This window comes from Paramisgurnus dabryanus, chromosome 11 (assembly GCF_030506205.2).
Source record: "Paramisgurnus dabryanus chromosome 11, PD_genome_1.1, whole genome shotgun sequence".
Lineage (NCBI taxonomy): Eukaryota > Metazoa > Chordata > Actinopteri > Cypriniformes > Cobitidae > Paramisgurnus > Paramisgurnus dabryanus.
In genome coordinates this window covers 11,878,335-11,885,862 of record NC_133347.1, presented here as the reverse complement: position 1 = coordinate 11,885,862, position 7,528 = coordinate 11,878,335, and the positions used below count along the sequence as shown (strand labels likewise).

Sequence of the window (7,528 nt, the reverse complement as noted above, 5' to 3'; positions counted from 1 at the left end):
AAATTTAATAATCTATTACGGCCATTCCCGCGGACCACTAGTGGTCCGTGAGAGTACTGCAGGTGGTCAGTGTAAAGGCAAAATAAAATATAAAAGAATATATTTTATTAAGAAAAATATATTTTTTAAGAATATGTTTAAAGAATCTGTTGTACTGATGTGATGACCAGTTAAAGTTTTAGTGCTAGTTTGCTTATTTAGAAATGCAGATAAATGTAGGACTTTGTGTAGAGACATATTTTATTATGAGTATTATGAGGTGGTCCGCGAAAATTCTTGATTACAAATAGTGGTCCACACACAGAAAAAGTGAAAACCCCTGATCTATAATCAATTCTCCAGCACACGCCCCCACCACTATCAAACATCTCCAAAGCGACACCTGGTGTTCACTACATTTATAGACAAAAGTGAACAAAAGTACAGGGATATACACTACGATGCACTTTACAATTGTGTATTTGTTAACTGTAGCAAAATCATAAGCTAACTGAACTAATAATATACAATATATATTTGTAAGCATTTATTTTAATCTTTTACTTGTCCGTGTTAGTTCACTGTACACAAACTAATGTTAATTTTAATTTCAAATTAACCTGAATTAATAAATGTTGTTAAATTATTGTTTGTTTATATTAATAATGCAGTAACTAACTATAACAAATACAACCTTATTGTAAAGTACTGCCAGTAAACCTAAAACAATACTTCTGAAATATTTTCGATCTTGACATAACTAAAAAAATGTTTATTCGTTACAAAAATAAGCAAGTTAGAATTATTTATAATTATCTTTAGTTTCTGTTTGTTTAGTTACATGCTTGTTTTGTCTTATTTTAAATAATTTTAAGTAACCTTTATGGCCGCTGGTTGAGAAGCCCTGTTTAATGGTGCAACACTGCCACCGAGCGGCGATGGTGGCGAAGTATGGGTGCAAGTGTGCTTGACAGCATGGACAGTTCTAGTACGCTACAGGCGAAGTACCAACAAAAACATGTGCATGGATTGAGACACAGTTCATGGAGTTCATAGTTCTCGCTTTAACCACATTGTTGCTGAAAAATGGGCGACCCATGTCGTTTAAATACGTTAAACGTTCAAGAGTCATATTTCCTCAAACTCCTCTATCTGATATCTTGCGCGGTAAAATCATGGGTTTTGGCGGAAGCACGACGGAGCCAATGCGCGTTTTTACGCCGCTTGCCGCGGGAATCAAACATTAACAGATTAAACCCAGTGTGAAATGCTCTAGGAGGAGGAGACTGAGTTTAGCCCCTCCCCCTCTCGCTTTTAAGCCTATGACGTATGAAGAGGACTATAGCAACAGTTGCCTCGAGACCCCCGCTCGCCATAGTGACTGTAGTCGTGGAGACAGTTACTTACCAACGGGAGCAACACTCAGCAACAGCAGCAGCAGCAGCAACTGGAGGAGAGAGAGAGGGAAACGAGCAGTAAAGCCAGAGCAGATCTAAGCAGAAGCCTGAGGTGAATATCTTTTTACTGCTTAGAGACAGATTGAAATTATATTTCATGTAAATTAAACGGATCACAAGGGCTGAGTAATCTGCATCTGGACGTGTTTTCACGCTCCGACCTTCTCGAATCACGTTAGCACGCTAGTTGGTTAGCTCATCTGGCTCGCCAACTTAAACCAGTTTTTTTTTAAGATGGGCAAAACTAACGGGCGAAAACCACAATTGCTCTAACTTGCGTGTATGATAAATGTCATACATGTTTATTACGTCTAAGTTAATGCAATACATTAAAGTTTCGAGCTAACTGGCTAACCAAGTAGGTTCAACTAAGTAGGTAAACTTTCCTAAAAGCTTGAACAGTTTTAATAACAGCAAGATCTTTTACGGGAGAAGTTTATTGTTTTTGTCATTTATACGCTTTACTTCACGAATCGCTTTAATTGTGGAAAGCGCGTGAGTTTACTTCGATTTTGCGCTGATTCTGAGGGACTGGTGTGGTGTTAACTGGATAATTTTTGGTTTTGTTTAACTTACGCTCAGGTTAAATGTCTTTTATATTTAGAGAAAGAACCACTTATGTTTTCCTTTTAAGTCCTGTCGTGTTTATGCGAGTAAGCAGCTTCAGACTCGGATGCATCAACAGGTTGTTGAAGTGAGAAAGGCGCCTGGTTAGTGATCGGTGACTGTGTCTGTTATAAAAGCTTCATTGTTAATACAAACTTTATAAACTATTCAGACATTTACTTTATGTCTATTGATATATATTTGCGCAAGTAGATTTAAATCAATCTTTATGTCATCTGGTTTGCATCGGATCGTTAACTATTTTACACGAATGTCTTGCCGTCTATCGTTTTAAACGGATTTGTATCAGAAATTAAACGAATAATCAATCGGAAGTGATGACGGTGAGTCCAGTACTCAACAGCTGAATCTTCGGTAAAATGCATCGATATTGAATAGAAAAAGAGTTTAAATTTGCTGTCCGTATATTTCATTTTATATTAAGACATCTGGCTCAAACGCAAACCCTAAATCTCAGAAAAAAAAAAACACGAAACATACATATACGCATATAATTTTGTTTAAAACATTTATTGTTTCAGGCCTTATTGACTGATTTTATGCTTAAGCAAATAAAAATAAGTGCAATACATTTCTTGTGCTTGGTATTTCGTTATATTATGGTTCAAATCCCACTGCCTTTAAAGTTTAAATGTGTAATAGGTAGATCTTTGTTAGTGAATCTCCATACTGTTGTAATTGTAAGCAAATGAGACATGTATTTGCATTATAACTCTCTCTAATGAGATATGGGTGTCTGTGGGTGCCAACCGCTTGACTGTGCTCATCCAAAGCTGCTGTCATTTTTCTGAAGTTGCAACGTGTCGCCGTGGCGATGTTACACCTGCTCGGCAGAGAGTCTGGTAATGAGTCCTCTTCATGACAAAAGCTTGAGGTCCAGGTGTCGACCCTCATTGGGCTCTACCTCCCTATTGATCTCTCTTTAGCTGAGAGTGTCCGTGCTATTGAAAGCCTGCCTGATAATGAGGGTAATTGCCATAGAGACGGATACGGGTCCTGATGCAACATGTGGCTCACGTTGACCAGCACTTTCCCCGTCTATAACACCATGCTTGGGTAGTTTTGATGATTTCACTCTCTCTGCAGATGAGGTTCTGGATTGGGTAAGATGAGGTGTTTTCATCTGTCGCATTGAAAAAGTATGGATGTGTGACGGGTCCCTCCTGAGCTCATCTGAAGGGTGGGGGCAACCGAGCTCAAATCAGCTTCGCTGAGCTTTGACATTCTCCCCAAACACATCCTCACGATGTGACATCTCCAAAAGCCCCAGATATCTGGTTTCTGTAATGAAATATGTTGTTACAGGTGCATTTCCAGGCTGGGGAGAAATGAATCATTCATGTAATTGAAGTTAATAATTAATGGGGGCTGGTTGCTGCTTCCTGGGCCGTGTGATGTCCAGTTGGGCAATTTTGTGGGGTTTGCACGCTACAGTGTTGCATAACGGACATCTTCCTTTTTTCCTTTCTTATTAGACTGTAATTATAAACGCTGCTCTCTGTCTGGCTTACTTGACCAATCAGAATTCAAATAATTTATTTGGTTATACATAAGCTTGTGTGAAGTTGCATTATGTTTTGCAAATGGACACACTATTCCAGGGGGCAACATGGGTTGCAGGGCCAGGCCCCAAGCACTAGATGGCCCTGGGAACAGGCAATCAATTATAAGGGGTATAATTACTAATTGGAATTGCTGTAATGATGATGATTTCTGCACAGGTTTCCCAAAAAGACAGAAAGAGAGTTTCACGAATTCGCATGAACATATAATGAATATTGTCATAAAGCATATTTGGCATGCTGTCATAGAGGAGAGCTCTGAATTTTAGCCCGAAGCCACAGTACCCCCTCTTTAACTGGGATAGATGAGAAAAATAAGGCGATGGGGTGAAGGAGGGATGCTGCAAAAACTGTCACGGGACAGAGGTATGGGACAGCTATATATAGAGACCTCTTTGCGCTGATTGGTTGGATAACATGACCATGCCCATCTCGAACTAAGTTTAATACATTCATTTAAAAAAGCCGAAAGTTACCTGTCAATCATTCAGTACATGAAAACTGACTGATGTGTCAAATGTGTGCTGTGTTTTGATGTAATCTGTTAACCATATCTTGTGCCAGCAGCAGCAGGAAGTATGGGTTTTGGAAGTGGTGAATTGACATTTAACTAATTTTAGATCTTTGCTTGACACTTTCATTGGTTGTACAATATGGTTGGCCATACAATAAATTAATTAATCCTAACTAATATGAGCTATTTTTGTACTTGTACTCACCTGTTGTGCATTACTAAATGCTTCCCATTAAAAAGAAATTGTATGTTTGTCATTGGCAAGTTTGCTTTTGTTGCCTTTCTGGTTACTTAAATGCAAAAGGTTTTCTAAAAATGACATTAAGAGCAACTTTTTAAGTCTTATCTCATGAATATTAATAAGTTCATAGTGCTCTCGGTCATGTGATCTTATTAATATGCTAATACAAGCCAAGCTTAACCACCAAAGCAAACACTGCTGGCTATATTGCTTACAAAGTCTTATCATGCCAAAATCAATATGTGGTGAAGTTTCATCTCAAACACCACAGCTATGTGGGTATATATTATAACACTAGTTTTGCAATGCACATCTGAGTGAGGGATTTGCTCTAAAGCGGTGGGCAAATTTAAAACCATTTGTTCACTTGTTTTGACAAAGCCCCATAATGCAACATAGTCCAAATCAAGCTTTTAATTTGGTTACACACCCACCGCAAAGAAAAATAAAGGAATGGAATGAAATTCTGCGCAACCCAGATCCAAGCAGCTGTTATGTTTACATGGCAACTTGATACACAAATACAGTCTTGGTTATGGAAAGAGAGGGGCTGGGCGGGGGGGTGCTGTGTTATTCTTTTAAAAAGTCAGTGGGTTTTAATCAGCTCCCTTCAATCTGATGGATGTAGTCTTTGCTTGCAAACAGGTGAAGTGCTAGATGGATATACAGTATACAGAATTATCCATTGCTCCTGTTTTACACCAGATATCTGCTTGGAGTTTTGATGTCTTTTTCTCTTCTACACCACCATTGAGATTCATCAATACTAGATCAGAGCAGGTGCTCTGTAGCATCTATAGACCGTAAATCTTAAATCATTCAAAATAATCAGGGCAACAATCTCCATTTACACAGTAGCAAGTGATAACATCAGGTGTATGTGAGAGATTGTTTAACTAGATCTGTACCCAGTACTACTCACACACATTTATGAAGGGGAAATCCCTATTAGATCATCTGTCAGTGCTCACATCAAACCCTGGTTTTGTCCTATGGCCTGGGTCAAACTAGTTCACCTCCTCTCCGATCCCCCGCCAATCTTCTTCCAATTCGGAGACTTCATGATTGTTTTAGCAGGGTCTACGGTAACCCTATACCGTGCTGAGCTTTTAATGGACTATAGTACAAGCAGACAGCTGCTGTGCTCCCCTGTGAAAGGTATGTGTGCATGTGGATGCACGATGGGGGTGGGGTGGCAGATGACCAGATACAACTCACCCGTGTATGCATGCGTGTGTATGTGCACATGATTGAGCTGGTGCTGTATTTAGCCCTTGTGGAAGAAGCAGATCACTGCTGTACCCACCCGGCAACTGCCCTTGCGCTGCCTGCGCCCGGGGTGTCAGGCATGTTTTAGTGCAGCAGTACTTGGAAATTTGTGTTAAAACCATTGGATGTGGCAGTAAGACCACATAGCTTAAATCAAACAAAGTTAGAAAATCAAATGACAAATTGAAATGAGCTGTTTTGGCACTGTCAAGCACTGTTAATCATTCAAGTCTTTTTTGTCTCCATAGATATAATCATCATGTTTTGTTATCCTGTTTATGACTGTAATTATCTCATTATCTTATCTCTTGTTCAGACATTACAGAAGCAACTCTTTCATACTGTCATGCAGAATTGACAGCTTGAGGAAGAGTAAAGAAGTTTGAAGTGGATAGGCAGGCATCACTATTAGCTATTGCTCATATTTAGTGTGTAACTCATCCAACACTATTTGTGCTAGCAATGTGTGACCATGCATGTGAAATCTAGGCTAAAGTCGCATCAAAGTTTGACTTCACTCACTGACTTCACTTTAAGGTTATATTTTCACAAAATGCGGTTTACATTATGTAGAAAACAGTAAATAGAACAATTGGCTGGGTTTTTGGGAAACTCATTGGCTTTTTGGGAAGAAGTGTGCTCATTTCTAAGTCATCTGCCTGATGGATAAATAATAGAAAAAATCTCATAGATTTGAGTTGAAAGAGGGACCTGACACTACATTCCAGACTTTAACTTCCAATTTATACTTCTTACGTCGATTATACGGTGTAGCCTACGCATAGATGCGAACCCTACGTAGTGGCCCACAGCGTAGCCTCAAGCGCACCTTTCCAAAAGTACCGTGATTGGTCTGCTAGAACCCCTCAGGTCAAAAAAAATCTGAGTTTTCTTCATACAATTTTTATGTGACAGTAAAAACCTAGGGATGCTCCGATCGTTATCGGCCGATTAAATGACGGGATTAAATGACTTGATCGTTACTCGCTTAATTTGCAGATCTCATGAACCGATCTTGCTGTTTACTTTTGTCATCATACGGCTCCTGAATGCGGCTGCAGTTAGAGACCATTTTTACCCAGTGCGAGCATTTTAATAACCCGTTGCTCATGTGCGATGTGCAAATTTGGATTTCTCTCTTTGCTTTTAAGAGGCTGTTTACACTTGGCATTAACATGCGTTTTCATCGATCGGATCACAAGTGGACGACGTTAATGCCAGGTGTAAACGGTGTTCAAAACGTTTTGAACGCGTCCACTTTCGACCACTTTCAACCACATCCAGAGGTAGTCGAAACCACTTTCGATCGGATCGCTTTGGAGTTGCGGAACGCAATGTGGTTGAATGTGTTCGAACAGCCACACGCAACCGCCTTCTCTCCGCCCATTTATCTAATCTGAGGTATTAAACACAAGTTTAACATCTTTTACTGACTTCTGGCTTGAACATACGGTGAACAGCGCTATTTTTAGCCTTTCATTGATAAAACTACTGCGGGTGTTCTCCGTAGTTTTGTTTTGAAAGCGTGAAAGTTGCGCAATCCTATTTCATCAATTGCGCTGAAAATTCAGAGAAAGCTCCAACAAATAAATGTACAAAACACTGTGCAGCATGTATACTTGCTAAACAAGCAGCGGGCTCCGACATAATATAAGTTTGCGTCCATATAAACTGATAATTACTCCCGCTCGCGTTTGAATGACAGCAGAGAGACTCGCCCACCGTCTCACAGACCACCCCCTCACAGTATTCAGGACAGATGCGGTCGAAAGTGGACAAAAGAGATGGATTTAAATACCAGGTGTAAACGTAATGTGTCTCTCTCGTCCACTTGTGATCCGATCGATGAAAACACATCTTAAAACCAAGTGTAAACAGC

At 39.7% G+C, this 7,528-nt stretch overlaps 1 protein-coding gene across 3 annotated transcripts in view; it reads left to right on the top strand.

The window, feature by feature from the left end:
* Positions 1–1,309: 1,309 nt before the first annotated feature.
* The window catches only part of rfx2 (regulatory factor X, 2 (influences HLA class II expression)), a 42,606-nt gene continuing 36,387 nt past the window's right edge, over positions 1,310–7,528 (top strand). For 2 of the 3 annotated variants that reach the window (XM_065246777.2, XM_065246775.2), the window contains exon 1: positions 1,310–1,488. The gene's annotated coding sequence lies outside the window, so the exon portion shown is untranslated. The remainder of the gene's footprint in view (positions 1,489–7,528) is intronic. The other variant, XM_065246776.1, reaches the window with a different exon arrangement.